Source organism: Lepisma saccharinum, chromosome 19, assembly GCF_977018435.1.
Source record: "Lepisma saccharinum chromosome 19, izLepSacc3.1, whole genome shotgun sequence".
NCBI lineage: Eukaryota > Metazoa > Arthropoda > Insecta > Zygentoma > Lepismatidae > Lepisma > Lepisma saccharinum.
This window is the reverse complement of record NC_139247.1, coordinates 26,762,849-26,779,385: the sequence shown is the minus strand read 5'-3', so window position 1 is coordinate 26,779,385 and position 16,537 is coordinate 26,762,849.

Below are 16,537 nucleotides of genomic sequence, written 5' to 3'. Positions count from 1 at the left end.
ATGACAAAGTATTAGTTAGGACTAAGATTAAATCTTCCTTAGAGGACAAGACAACTAAAAGTCTTTCTAATATGTACGAGGGTCCATATTATATAAGTAAATTTCTAACAGAGAATTCAGTTCTGGTTAAGAAAGTTGATGATGACAAGGTATGTTCCAAAGTACATGTACATAAATTGAAAAGATATTTGGAGCCCAGGAGAGGCAATAATAGGTAATTTTATACATGGATCGACAAGATCTCTGACTATGTAAGGTTAATTAAGGATTCTCCCATTATATAAAAGGTAAAGGTAAAAGGTAAAGTGTTCCCCTGTGCATAGCACCACGCCATGAAGGCGTATAGGGGGTGTGGGGGTAACGCCCTACACTTTCTTGATCCGGTCGTGAGTGGGGGTGATGTGATCAGCATCACGCCCCTGACCGCCTTTACCCCCCAGGGTTTCCCCCAGGTACCCATGTTATTCGACGCTGGGTAGGCGCCGGGGCCGCTTCCACCGTTAGAAAAGTTCCCGGATTTGAACCGGCCGGGGATCGAACCCGGGACCTTTAGCATGGTAGTCAGACGCGTTACCGACTGAGCCACCGCGGCCATTATATAAATGTAAATTATTGTAGATTTGGTGTAGGTTGACTGTATTATAGTAAGAATGAATGGTTTATGTTTGTAAACTTGTACTGGTACCAGTTTGTTTTCTTTTTCTTTTTGAATATTTACAGGCGATGGAGTTGGAGGGATGACATGCGCAAACCCCTATAACTATTACGAAACCTCGCTCTAAAGCTTGAAACTTGGTTATGTAAGAAGAGTATGTTTGAAATGTGAATTCTAAAAAGATATGTGTAACTAGTAGTACACTATGTGCTAGAAACTTGTAATTTTTGGGGGAGAGGTTGTTTTGTAAGCCCATAGTGTAATATTGCTCATGAATGACGGATGGAGACTCAACAGACAGGTGACTCTGGAAGGTTCTCCCATTGGCTGAGCTTCTGCGCTGGTCGAGCGAGAAGTTTAGCGTGGCAGATCCTTGCCGACTACGAGAGACTTCTGACGTACTGGACACTGGCTGGACAGGCTGAGTATATTGCATTACAGTCTATCGCCCTTTATAGGCCCTCATGGCCGGGTGTAATTTACCTAAAGTCTATTGATTTATTTTGAGTTCTTAAAAGTGCAAGAAAAGGAAATTGTTTTAGTTTAGATTTTTTGGTGGATTGCTCCGGGTCATGTTGGCTGTGGGGGGGTTTTTGGCTGGGTTGCGATTTGCTCTGACTCGTGTAGCCTTTACTTACCGACTGCTGACTATCAAATGGGACAAATGAAACTAGGTTAACTGGGAGATAATCCATAGACATTTCTGTTGAATTAATTGTATTTGGAAAGTATAAGTACTAATATGTTTTGTAATAAATATTGGTAAACGAATATTAAGTTCCAATTGTATACTTTAAGTACCTAATATATGATCATCCACTGCGCCGATAAGACAATCCTCGTCTCACTTCTTTGGTATTAAAGGGGAAACAAGAGACGTAGAGGATTATACTGTGCAGCTTATTTCTTTTTTAATTAACCGCTCCAATACCCGTTACTGCTTAAATATTCACTTTAGAGAGAGACCTTTGATCTCTTCGGCCCTCGACCCGAACTAGCACTACACTGAGGCTCCGGAAATTTCGCTGTCGTTAATGTCTTCAGCTTTGGACCCCAACTGGAACTGGTAGTAGACTTCGTTACTTTACGGTATTTAGTCCTTTTGTGATGCTGATCACATCACCCCCATTCACGACCGGATCAAGAAAGTGTGGGGAGTTACCCCCACACCCCCCTATACGCCTTCATGGTGTGGTGCTAAGCACAGGGGAGCAATTTACCTTTTACCATTATCGAATCACTAGATCTTATAAAGCCACCAATGGACACTTACTGATCACTAATCGACTGTATGAACTGTCACACTTACCTTTGAATTCTCATTAACCGATTCTGTTGTACAGATCAATTTGGAAATTGAAGCCGCGTATTTTAACCTCATTACATTCTAGAACGTTCCGCATATAAACGATTCGTTAATGTTGCCAGTAGTTCGACTCCTTCTCCTATTCAAGAGCGTTCCCTCTCACGTTTTCCAGAGATTAAAAAATTACAATGAATCGCCCTACGTGTGGCGCTACGTTTGCAGTTTCCAAATGCTGACAAGTCTTTGCATGATGCTGGGACAACACCCAAATCGCAAGAAAAGTTTTAATGCAATATTATCAACAACAGGGTTATAGAACATTCTCCGTGTTGCCTTGGTAAGTATTTCTCTCCTTATATTATCGGCACACTATTCAAGAAAACAAAAACCTAATTTTATGTAGTGTAAACTGAAAAAAATTAAGGGGAGACGCCAGACCCCTGATCCCCCCTTGGATACGCGCTATTAACAATAACAGGTTTACAGAATATTCTGTGTCTTGCCTCGCTAATTATTTCTCTCAAATTATCATCACATTATTCAAGAAGCCATGAACCTAATTTTATGTACCGTAATTTCCTGAAGGGGGTGCTGGAGCCCCCTGATTCCCACCTTGGATACGTGCTTGACTCGATAATTATTTCTCTCCTTAAATTATCGTCACATTATTTTATTTCACACCACAAGAAACCAAAAACCTCATTTTATCTATTGTAAACCGAAAACTTTCGGAGGGGGCTCGAGCCCCCTAAGCCCCCCTTTGGATACGTTCCTGCTGCGAGTGTCCCTTCATCAAATTAAACTCATCCTGTTCGTCGCGATTAGCCGAAAGTGGAAGAAGACGCAAAATAACAAAAACATGCATGTAGTGCATGCATCGTGGGGATCAACTGGAGAATCTGAAAAGCAGCGTAAAAATATTAAAGGGAAATTCCAGGACATTCAGTAAATTCATATCAGCATATGCCCGGACAAGAACTTTCCTTAGATTTAGACATTTAATATAAATGCAATAGGTTAGCTGGAAAGAAAAGCCGGCAGTGGACTACAACCTACAGGGACACGCATAATAATGTCTGAAAAAGAAACTATGCATTGTTTCGAAATAAGTGTATTCTTCTGTAGCGTATTTGATCTCTTATTGTCAAATTAAATTAACAGCTTTGGTGTATAATATCAAAAATTGCATGAAAGCACAGCGTTTCATGGGCCATCTAATACATTCTACGCATAGCTTTCTTCCGCTCGTGTCCTCTTGGTGACGTCACAAGCTCTAGCCAATAACGTGCAAGTCGCGGAGTGGCCCCCTCTGCACTTTCATATTCCTAGTTTCTCCCCCCTCCCCCCATCTCTCTAATTTTATTCCGTCTTAGGAATTTTGGATGCACTGGACTTTATTATTTATTGTCATAAATAATTAAACTGATGTTTCTTTAATGCAAACCCAAATCTCATTATTATTTCTGTTTCAGGATGAAATCGTGATTTTGACCTTAGATTTTTTGTTGTACAAATTTCATTCATTACTGAAAACACGTAATTCAAACCCTACAAATTATCACTTGCAAGTAGTGCATGCAGTTAGAAATTTCTGCACCCAAATTAGGTGCCCCAGCTCTTGAGTGAGACAAGTGTTATTCTCCTAGCTTACACATCCAATATCTATAAAGCCCCAATCCCACCATTCACTCACTCACTCACTCTTTGACTGACATAAATGTTCTCAATGAAGAAAGACCAGGGGCCATAAAATGCCCGATTACGACCCCCCATGAAATTGTCCTAAAGGGCCGAGAAAATTAAGAAGTCGCTTTGCCCTTTCTTAAGGGTGAAAATGCCCTTTTTTCACATTCTTAGCAACCGTTCCCATGGGCATTTTATGCAGCACACATTGTTTCCTTCAATTCTTAATTGTCTAGCTACATTATATTTATATGATCAAATACCGGTAAGGAATGTTTCATTAACAAGTTATGCAAATATTCAAATATATTTACAAAATTGGGAGAATTATAGATTCATATACACAGATGCATCAAAAAATAAAGAAGAAGTAGGATGTGCTTTTATTGACTCTTCAAATGGAAATATTAAAAAGTTTAGACTACCTGGAGAGTGTTCTATTTTCTCGGCAGAAGCATATGGAATATATCGTGCATTGATGTACATTAATAATATTCCAGATAAAAGTATATTAATATTAACAGATGCTAAAAGTGTTTTGTACAGTGTGCAATCTTCATATAAAAAGTTATATAAGGCATCAGCATTGGTACTTTGCATAATAAGATTGTATGGTAAGTTAACTACAGAGAGAAGGACAATTCATTTTGCATATATACCAGCACATTCAGGGTTTCATTATAATGAAGTGGCAGATAAAAATGCTAAAGAAGTAAGAATTATGGATCACAGAACGAATATATTATTATCATATACAGATATGTTACCAAGAGTTAAAAACAAAATTCAACAAGATTGGGAGATATGGGTCAAACAAAAATTTACATATATGGGTCATTCATATAAAAATGTACTAAATTTAAACAATAAGACTCCGTGGTTTTATACATTTAATATACCCAGAAAGTTTTTAGTTTTAATACTAAGATTGAGATCAGGTCACATACGTTTAAATCACCATTTATACAGTATGTAGCATTGTTATTCGTACACATAGAATTTCCGAGGAAAAAATGTCATATCTACTAGTAAATATAATCATTTTCATATGTACCTGGAAATTAATGTTAATGAAGGTTTTACCAACAAATGCCAATAAAAATGTATGTTCAAAGTGTGTAAACAGAGCATATAATTTGTGTGAAAAGAGAAAAACACGCTGTTTCATGCAACATTGTTATTCGTACAGGCAAGAGTATCAATCTTCCTCGCACACAGCGCCACCGCTATTCGGGTGATTTCGTGCAGTTTGCAACTTCGTAACAAGTTTGAACATTCAGGCGCGGTCCCCGTCAAGCTGAATGCTGGCGTAGGTATTGTTGTAGGCCTATCGTCTATCTATCAGCGTGTTCGAAATGGGCAAGGTGAAGGAATTTAGTTCCGATCTGAAGGATGTTATTATAAATTTGGCCCTTAGAGGTTATTTGTTAAGAAAAATTGGACAAACAGTCAATAAATCACACTCCACAGTTCAATACATACAGTAGTAAACAAATTTAGAGAGGAAGGTTCAACACAGAATGTGCCGAGAAAACCAAAAGAGAGACGGTTGAATAAACGTGATGAACGCTTTATTTTAAAAAGAGTGCGAGAAACCCCCCGAATAAGTGTCCCTCAGTTACGACCGTTAGTAGAAAATGTTGCTGGCAAGATGATGTCCGATCAAACTGTCCGACGTGCCTTGTGGAAGCATGGATATCATGTCAGAATACCACGGAAGAGGCCGTATGTAAATAAGGTGAATCGCAGGAATAGACTTTCATTCACGAAAGAGCACATCCACAAGGACCAGGAATTTTGGGATAGTGTCTTATGGTCAGACGAGTCCAAGATTAATATTTACGGGTCAGATGGGATAAATAGGGTCTGGAGAAAATCAAATAAAGACAATGATCACATTAACACAGTTCCAACAGTTAAACACGGTGGTGGGTCATTAATGATTTGGGGCTGTATGTCGTCCAAAGGTGTTGGTATCATCCAGTTTATTGATGGTATCATGGATACATATGTCTATTTGGACATATTGATGAACAATGTAAAGCAGAGTGCCCAAAAAATGGACATGCCGCCTATCTACAGATTCCAACAAGACAATGACAGTAAGCATAAGGCGCGAGTTAACATGAATTGGCTAATATGGAATGTGCCCAAACTACTACAAACACTAGCTCAAAGTCCAGACTTAAATCTCATTGAGCATTTATGGGCAATATTGAAGAGGCGAGTCCATAAGGCAGGCGTCAAGTCCAAACAAGAGTTGAAAACTGTTGTGTAAGCCGAGTGGAATAAAATAAGGTCTGAAACATGTCGGAAACTGGTTAATTCTATGAAGAACAGGTGTCAAGCAGTAATTAAAGCCAAAGGATACGCATCAAAGTATTAGAACTGTCACTCAATTTGCTCTGAATATACTTTTCTCTTTTATATTATTAAGTGTACGAATAGAAAAGTTGTACAAAAAATGGCATGTTTCTCTTTCAGTTTCATTTAATTTATTATTGTCATTTGTTATACAGAATTTGGGTAAAATTTTATGTTCCTAATGATATTAGTTATTGAATTGTAAAGAAACAATTTCAAAAGAGTGTATTTCCTTTCAGATATTAAAGCATTTTCTTTAAAAATCCGTGTGTACGAATAAGAATGTTACATACTGTATAAAATTAATTTAGTAAATTCACCTATGTGCAAGTGCAATCTAGATCAGGTAGATGCTCATCAAGTTATATTTCAATGTCCACTTTATACCACTCAAAGGGAGATGTTATTCAAGAATCTAATAAAGAAAGGAATACCTCTTCCAACTTCTTTATCCTGTTTAATATCGTCACCAGATGTAACAATTGTATTTATCATTTGTAGATTTTTTCATGATATTAATATAGACATATGAAAATTGTAAATATTCAAAATGTGTAACTTGATATAGTCACCAGATATAACAACTGTATTTATTATTAATTTTAAATTTGTATGATAATGATGTAGATAAATTATGTATAAAAAACTGTATATATTCAAAATTTGTAATTTGTGTAACAGTGTCATGCATGGCATATTTTTAGGACACTTGGTGTAGAGCTGGTATAACCACAGATTAGTATTTATTTTATTTTATTTACATTTTACTTGGGATTACCGCTAAGCAGTTTTTCCCATATCTATATACATATGTACTGTACATAAACATACATTTTTTAGTACATTATTATTAAAAGATACTATGAACAATTTTTTTTTCTATTAAATAGTTAAGCCACATTTTCTAAAAAAAAAAAGATAACAATATATATCCAACTGTAAGGTTAGGTTCACAAATCAAAGATTCCAAACACTAAGGAAAAGGAATTTCACAGTTTATAAGAGTTTTATAGAATGTCTCTCTTTCTTGTGTGTATCTATTACACTCAAATAGGATATTAGGGCGTGTTGAATTTTTCATCTTTAAAAATCCTGATTTGAGGGGTGTTAAAAAGTTGTGGTATGATTAGGTAATTTAAAATATATTTTGCTTACTTGTAAATATTTAGGTCTTGCTTGGTAAATATCTATGTTAAAAGTTCCTACTTTTTAACATTTTTTAAATTTTTCTGTCATTTAAACGTATGGGTTATTCCCAAATTTTCATGAAAACAGATGTTGATAAGTGCCTAAAATTGATTACAAGTTATTGTAGTGCTCTTATATATGTATTGTAGTTATCTGCACTATTAATATTTTACTATTATTAATTATATTTTGTACTATTAATATTAACATTATACTCCTTTCTTTTTTCCAACAAAGACTGAAGAATTTCCATTTTGAGAGTTGCAATCGGTGTCAACTGTGTCAATGACAGTGTGGCTGTGGCGTGGCAGATATGTGATATATTTTTTTGCTCTACAACCAGTTATAACTGCTTCACTATGACTACAAAGAAGAGAACAAGACAGGGAACATTAAAACATATGAGCAACCTTATTGGAAGTGCCTTCTGAATTACCAACTTTGCGAGCCGTATTAAGATATGGGCTGTTGCTGAGAGAACAAAGTAGTGAGGATATGAGAAACTATGCAGCTGCCAGTGTTGCAAAAGACATTGCCTATATCCTAATGTACTTGAAAAATGGGAACGAGCAAACTGTTCTTTTGTTTTCCCTGTTGTGAATTCAAGAGTTACAGTATTAGTAAAGATTCAGGAAATTTGGGAGCAAGCAAAAAACATATCTCTTGGATATTAAAGAAGCCTTTGCTTCAAAACTTGACAAGCTCTTTGACATTCTCAATTGCAAATGTGAAATCATTATGTGCTCTGAATTTGTCTGTGCTACAGATTGCACAAAAGAAGCTCACATTAATTGACAAGAAGATCCCAGTGAAAGAACTTGCTTTCATTAAAGTCCAGAGAAACAAGATTGGTTCTATTGGACCACACCAAATTGGTTTTCCAGATTTTCCAGAACATAACAGACTGATAAAGAAGCAAAAGCGAGGAGAAGTTGAGAGAACAAGACTTGCTGAATATAAAAAGGAATGCTTGCAGACTTCTTCACTTCCATCACATGAAGAATGTTCCTCTGGGGTTGTTTGTTGACCACAAAAAAGTAAAGAGAGCGCAGGAGAAATTGATGTCATCATTAGACAATGAATTTGAAGAAATTTGTGAGAAGGGTCAAATTGATTGCATATTTTTCGATGGTCGTGAAGATTCAACTAAAGTTATGCTGAAGGCTGAACATTCAGAGCAGCAGTTTCCCAGTACTATGAAAGAACAACATTATTCAGTTTGTAGTGAGCCACTTTACACCAGAGAAAAGCTCAAAGAATTAAAATCCAGCTGAAATAATTGCTGACAATTTACTGAATTTCATGACAGAGAAAGGTATTGATAAAACAATACAAGCAATTGGAGGTGATTCAACAAATATTAATACCGGCTGGGAAGGTTGCACCATGCACTGGGTAGAAGTCAAACTAGGGCGCAAACTTAACTGGCTAGTTTGTGCTCTTCACACCAACGAGTTACCTCTTCGCCATTTAATCACAGCCCTTGATGGGAAGACTTTGTCAAAGAACAAGTGGACAGGTGACATTGGTAAAATGTTAGATGCAGCTACAGAGCTTGATATTAATCCTAAATTTCCAAACATTTCAATTGGAGTACCTGTTATTGAAATCAGTGACAGTATTTTGAAGGATCTGTCAACCGATCAAGCGTATGGATATAGAATTACACAGGCCATAAGAGCAGGTAAACTTCCCAATAATCTGGCACTTCTTGAAATTGGACCAGTTAGCCAATCAAGGTGGCTTACAACAGCAAACATACTTTGTCGCTTGTAGGTTTCCAAACATGGCCTAAAAGGCAAAAATCTCGAGAATCTAAGGCTGATTGTGGAATACATCGTTGGTGTGTACTATCCGTGTTGGTTCAATATCGAAGTAAAACATTTGTGGATAGATGGCCCACGTCATTTGTTTTTTTCAATTGCAACAGCTTAGACTGCAAAACAAGGCTGCAGTAAATGCTGTTTTGCCAACTGTTAAGCGTTCAGCGTGGTATGCATTTAGTGAAATGTTAATTCAGATACTGCTGTGCTCAAATAATAAGGAAGAAAGGAGATCTGGAATTCAAAAGATCATCGATTTGAGAGGTGGCAATGATGATACATTTGGAGATCTTTCAGTACGTCCAAGGAAGACACCTTCTATAAACACCTCTGCTTCAAACTTATTGGAGTTGATAGACTGGTTTTATGGAGTTTATGAACCTCCATTAACATGCAAAATGACAGAAATAAAGGAATTTATTGACAAGCCAATGCAAGTTCCTCAGTGGCCTTGTCATGGTCAAGGGATTGAAAGATGTGTGAAACAAGTCACGGAGGCTGCAGGAAAAGTGTATACACAGGAGAAAAGTGAGGGCTACATCAGAGGCCAAGAAGCAAGTCGTCGGCTTTTGTCAAGAAATGAATCAAAACGGGACTTGATGAAACTTGTTATTAATTCTAATAAATATTTTTCTTTTTTACTATAATTGGACGTTATAAGATAAAGTAATGATATGTTGTTACAGCTGGAAACAAAATTTCTTTATATTTTCGCTTATATAAAATGATTAAAAACTTCAACTTCGCTTAAAAATGCGAGTTTTGGGCTTTTGTTTTGGTGCATTTCAAACAAACCTCAATTTACCAAGCTAATCATCAACCAATCATAAAAATAATTGCAGATTTGGATTCCTCATGTCCAATAACATATTTTCAGAACCCCTCATTGAGCAAATTCGCACAAGAAAATTTTCCGTCCTTAAATGACACGCCCTAATAGGATATGGTGTATATCTTCCTTGTTGCCACATGTACAGTTTGGGTTTTGTAGAATCCGGATCTTTTGTAAATGACTTTTAGTAGTTGTATGTCCTGACCTAATACGATTTAGTAATACTATCACATTCCGTGAACCTTGAACTTTTGTAAACCAAGGCCTCATTCTATTGAAATTAGCTATCCTCTGATAAAAGCTGCCTGCATTTTGAAATTCACCTTTGCACCATTCCGTCCAGTTTTCCTTCAACTTTTTCTTCACCCTCGGTAGAAGGTCTGTGTACCAGGTTTTCAGCTCCAGTACAGGTTGAATTACCCTAGCTTGTTTTGCATACAAATCTGCCATATCATTTCCTAAATTTTGACAATGTGCTTTAACCCAGGTTAAATGAATTATCTTTCCCCTGCTCCTTAAATTTTGTAAAGTTTTTACACAGTTTATAATGTACGGGGAGCATTTAAATAATAAATCATAATTGGACTGAATTGAATATAATACACTTTTGGAATCCGTTAATATTAATATATTTTTTCTTGCAATTTATATGTATAAATTAGTGCTTGGTAAATTGCATAAGCTTCAGCTGTAAAAATGGAAAAATCTTCCGGTAAATGTATTATAATTGATTCCTTCTTCTGTACATCATAAACAGCACATCCTACATTTTGACAACTTTTTGAACCATCTGTATATATAAAGTAATAATCTTTCCATCTTTCCATGTAATCATATTTTGTATATTGTTCAGGAAAATAAATATCTCTATATTCACAAACAGGAAAATCTAGAGTATATATGGCCTTACTCCTTACTTTCAATAATTTTTGATGATCCTCATAGTACTCATTATATAATTGCACCCATCCTATATCTTCGCAGTTATTAATTTTGCCTGTATCATATAATTCAACCAAGTCGAATAGAATGTCGTTAAACGGATGATTAACTTCTGACATTGTTTTCAACAGATATTTAATAGACATTTCTCTTTTCCTATAACTTAAGTTCCATTCGCATGCTTCCATGTATACAGCAACATTGGGAGTACTCTTCATCAGTCCTAGACACTTTCGTAGAACTTTCCTCTGCATTACTTCCAAAGGTCGAAATACACGTTCCGAAATTGTATTAAAAACTATAATCCCGTATTCTATTGTTGGTTTGTAATAGTTTTTGTAAAAATTCATCATGGTACTAGGATGACTTCCCCATTTTGTTGTAGCCATAGAACGAAATACATTGTAAATTACTTCTGCCTTTTTCACTAACATTTTTACATGAGGTTTCCATGTTAATTTATTATCAAATATAACGCCTAAATATTTCACTGAATTTTCTATGGGAATGTGTAACTTTTTTGTATATTGATTCACATTTTTCGGAGCTCCTTTTTTACTAAATATAATCAACTTTGATTTTTCTGACGATATATTCATAGACCTATTCTCAAGAAATTTCTTTATCTCTATTATTTTCGCTTCCATGTTGGTGACTCCTTTATCTACTTGCTTGACACTCTCATATATACATAAATCATCTGCATATTGTATAAATCCAAATGGCTCAGGACATATTCTTTGAACATCCATTAAATATATATTAAAAAGTAAAGGACTTAAAGGGCTTCCCTGTGGAAGTCCTCTTGTTATCCATCTAGGACCCTCAACTTTATTGTGAAAGTAAAAATATAAACAACGATTTTTTAATAGATTCCAAATTATTTTTAGATGCATATAAGGTATTTTCAGATTTTGTAGAATGTTTAATAATTTATTTATATTTACATTATCATATGCCCCTTTAATATCTAAGAAAGCAGCAATAAGACTACTTTTCCTTTTCATTGTATCATAAATTTTTGATGATAACATTGCCAAGGCATCTGTACACCCCATTCCCTTCCTAAATACAACTTGAAGCCTTGAAAATAATTCCTGTCCCTCTATATGCCAACTTATTCTCTTTAGAATTAATTTTTCAAAAATTTTCCCCAGTACTGAAGACAAAGCTATCGGTCTATAAGATTCTCCTTTATGTGGACTTTTGCCAGGTTTCAATATTGGTAAAATCATTTGAGTGTACCACGATTGCGGTACATTTCCTGAATTCATTATATAGTTGTAGATGTTACAAAGATATATTATACCACATTCCGGCAAGTTTTGAATCATCGAGTATGTTATTCCATCTTTTCCTGGAGTTGTGTCCTTGGCTCTAATTATTATGTCTCTTATTTCATCGATCATGATATTGTGTATAATCCTTGTGAATGTCTATCTTTAGGACTGAAAGAGAAAATTTCATCAGGGGCATCTGCAGGTTCTTGTTTATTATTACATGTTACCTTCATAATAAATTCATCTTTCCAGGTTTCTTTGAGTGGTATTAATCGAGAGGTATGTGGTTTGCGGATTGATTTAAATTTAGCCCACACGGTACTGATACTCTCTTTGTTATTTATGTCTTCACAATACTTTGCCCACGATTGTCTCTTTGCACTGATATAACATTTCTTGGCCTGCGCTATTGCTTTCTTATAATTAATCCAAGTTTCCTGATTTGGTATTGTTTTATAAACTTTAGTAGCTTCAATTCTCTGTATTTTAATATTTTGGCAATCTTTATTCCACCAGTGTACTATTGGATACTTTTTTACAACTTCCTCTTTTGCCCTTGTACATGATCTGTCCATAACAATACTAACAGAATCTACAAAATAATCATATGTACTCTTATCAATATTATTTAAATCTGTATTTTTAAATAAGATTGTAAGTAATTTAGAATATTTATTCCAATCAGCTTCGTTAACTTTCCATTTTCTGAGCGGAATAGTGAAAGATCTCACTGAATTAGTATCAGTATAAAAGAAACATGGATAATGATCACTGGTTCTTTGATCACTGTCTGTTTCCCACTGAAATTGACCACATATATCATCTGACATTAACGTTAAATCTATAGCTGTTGGCCGAGTACCTAATCTTCCTATATACGTAGCAGACCCGTCATTAATTACAGTAAACTTGCACAAATCCATACATTCTACTAACACTTTCCCCAACTTATCTTCATCCTGATCTCCCCATATTGTGTGATGGCAATTGAAATCCCCTGCTATAATAAAAGGCTTTTCTATGCATTGAAACATTTGCGATAATGTATTTGTCGTTAATTTCTGTGACTCTGCACCTGTAGGAATATATATAGATATAATACTAACTTTTTGATTCATAAAAGCAATTTTAATTCCTACGACTTCAATTTTGTATGTGTCGTATATAGACAATGTATAATCAAAAGATATAGGTTCAAATGGAATGCTTTCATGAATCATAATTGCAACTCCTTTACTATCATCTTTAATCTTTTCATAAATTATGTGATAATGATTTACTTTAAAATAATTTATGTTTGATGGGTTCACAGAGATTTCCGATAAACATAAAAGTTCAGGTCTATATTCATCTATTAATTTCACCAGATTTTGCTTTCTTGCTTTCAATGATCTTACATTCCAGTGTACCCCCACGAATGTTTTCCATTATTTTTCCTTCCACACCCTAAGGTGTCTCTCCAAAAATTTCCAAATCCTCAATAATTTTCTGCACCTGGCCATTTATTTGTGAGCATTCTGTTAGTATTTCTTTTATGCTTAATAAGTCAGAATTTTTAGTTAATGTCGCCATAAGTTTCGCCATTAATTGTAACAAATTATACATAAGATCCTTCTGAGATGTTATGTGAGGAAAGTACACGATTTTTTTCTGTTCTTCATTGTTGTAGATTCCGATGTTCACCTCCTGCGTGCTTCTATTTGTACTATCCACGTCTTCCTCATTATTCCTTGTCTTAATAACAGTTCCTGCAGACTTTCCATTTAATTGTTTTTGATTACTTTGTAATTTCTTTAGAGAACCTTTACTTGATTCTCCTTCAGAATTTCCATTAAAATTCTTTGTTTGTGAATAGGAATTTAGTCTGAAATTTTTTCCATATTTATTTTCAAATTTGGAATAGTCTCTATGATGTTCTGGAGGAACTCTTTTCCATGAAACATTTTCCAAGTATGTATCTGATTTTCTTTCACCCCAATCACTTAAGGCTTCAAATCTGTTTTGTATTGTTATGCTATTTCCTACAACACCAGTCTTTCTTGTGTTAATTTCACTTATTTGACTTTTGTTTATATGGTTTTTTATTTGATCAGCATATGAGTTGCCTTGAACAACACAATTGCTTGGAACATTACCTGTTATTACTTTCTCTCTTGCATCTTGCCCGGATAAATTATCATATGCCATAACTCTCATGATTTCTCTTTCCATTTCCCATTTTACACATGACTTATCAGTAGCAACATGTTCTCCTCCGCAATTTAAACACTTCGGAGTTTCATTACAATTTTCATGTTCCTCTCTTCCACATCTAGCACACTTAGCTTTATCCTTGCATATGGCTGCTGAATGTGCGAACCTGTAACATTTCTTACATTGCATCACATTTCTAACTTTAGGAGTAACATCGAAAATGTGACTAACCACTATAATCTGTTTAGGCATTTCTTGAGATCTAAACGTGATTGATATTAGCTTAGTAGGAACAAAATAATATGAACCATGATCTTTTCGAATTCTCTTTTTCATTCTTTCCACTGATATTACTGTCGGATCTTCAATACTTTCCTTAATTTCCTCCTCTTCAAATTCAGTGGGTACACCATATATCAATCCTTCCTTCACCAATAAGGATTCTGGGATGAACACATCAATATTATTTTCTTTATGAAAATGCATATTTTTCATGAAATTGTTAGCTTCATTCCTGGTGTAAAAATAAATCTTTGCTCTATATAAACCACTTGGTTGGATATATCTGACCCTTATATCTTTCTTTCGCAATTCATTGCCTATTTTCATAGAGTTAAATTTCTTTTCTGCACCTTTTGTACTAGTCATTATTACTAAATATGGCCCATTATGTGTATCATAATACATTTTACACTTGTCTACATTATTTTCTCTTCGACCTTCTCCAAACGTGTTTACTTTATCTCTATTATCTAACCTGTCTATCCTTACCGCTTTTGCTGGAACTTGATCATCTTCAGAAGATCTCTTAGCTTGTTTTCTAGATGTTTCTTCTATAATATTATCTTCTATAACAATTTCATTGTCTTCTACCAAGTTCGTTATAATTTCTACTTGATTATTAAGTTCCATATAACCTATGGCATCCGCCATGACGTTAACAAGAACTGCCTTACGAAAATCACATTAATGAGTATAATTCCTTTTACCGTAGTTTTAAACTTCAACTTAAATAAGTATATGGGTTTAACTCAATTCCAGTCACAAAATTCTCTCTTTATAAACAGTACTCACTTAATTAACAACTATTAATATTACCACAATATTACACAATCAGCTCAGTTTCCATCAACCCAACTCATAGAAGTCACGGATTAGTATAACAGTTAAAACCAATAAAGTATGAATGAATGAATACATTATATTTCTCACAGATCACACACAGATGAATGCACTCCTGGTTTTGAAAAGGTGCCTCAAACAAGGGTGACATCTACATAAGAAGATGATTCAGTCCAGATACAATTACGTATACGTATACTTGTAAAATTTTAGTTTTAGAACCATTGATACAAGGCAGACACGTAACTAGAAACACATTTCGGGGAGGGGGTTTGCGATGGTCCGGGAATACGTGCTTCCAGATTACGTTGCCGTTAGGTTAGGTGAGCCTAACCTAATCACCTACTTCGGGCTTCACTGAATTTACAAATTCACCTGGCTATGCAACCTGGACGTACTTATCCCCGTGCAACTTTACGCTGTCCTCCTATGACCATGTGCATGGAGGATGCCCCCAGCTGACCAGCATTCATTCCTAGGAATGATTGCTGATTTACCATAGGGACTTTTAGCCTATCTAGATCGGAGTGAAAAGAACGCAGCTCTGGGCTTATCCGGCCAAATATGAATTGAAAATCAAGGCGTTGAAAGGACACATTTAATTTTCTAGAGTCTCACACAATTTAATCAAAACAAGCACTTGACAAACTTATAAGGATGTTTTTACACAGATAAAACCAACATTTAGGTAAATAAAAGCATAGTACTTACATAATCCAGATCCACTTCACTTTACCTGGGCCTTTTGCACTTTTACCTAACACTCCAACATTAAAAGGTGGGATTTTGGAGGATAAACAAACACTCGAAATATGAATGGGTCAAAATGCAGCTGGTTTCTTAAGTATGAATCCATTGTTCTGTGAAGGTATTTAACTGAGGATGTGCAGAATAAACATTGATGCAGTTGGATGTACACCACATTGATCTCTGGAAAGTCCTTTGTCCCTAGCATGTGGTTTGTAAAGCACACTCAAAAAATGCATGCTCTCGCATTTTTTTGTAATTTTGCCGTTTTTTCGTGGTTGGGAGTTCCTTGCTTTGTAGGACACTATATAACAACCACTTTGTCCATTTTATGCACTACTAACACAGTTCTATGCATACTATGAATTTCCCGCACTTTGAAAACAATGGACGCACCAATGT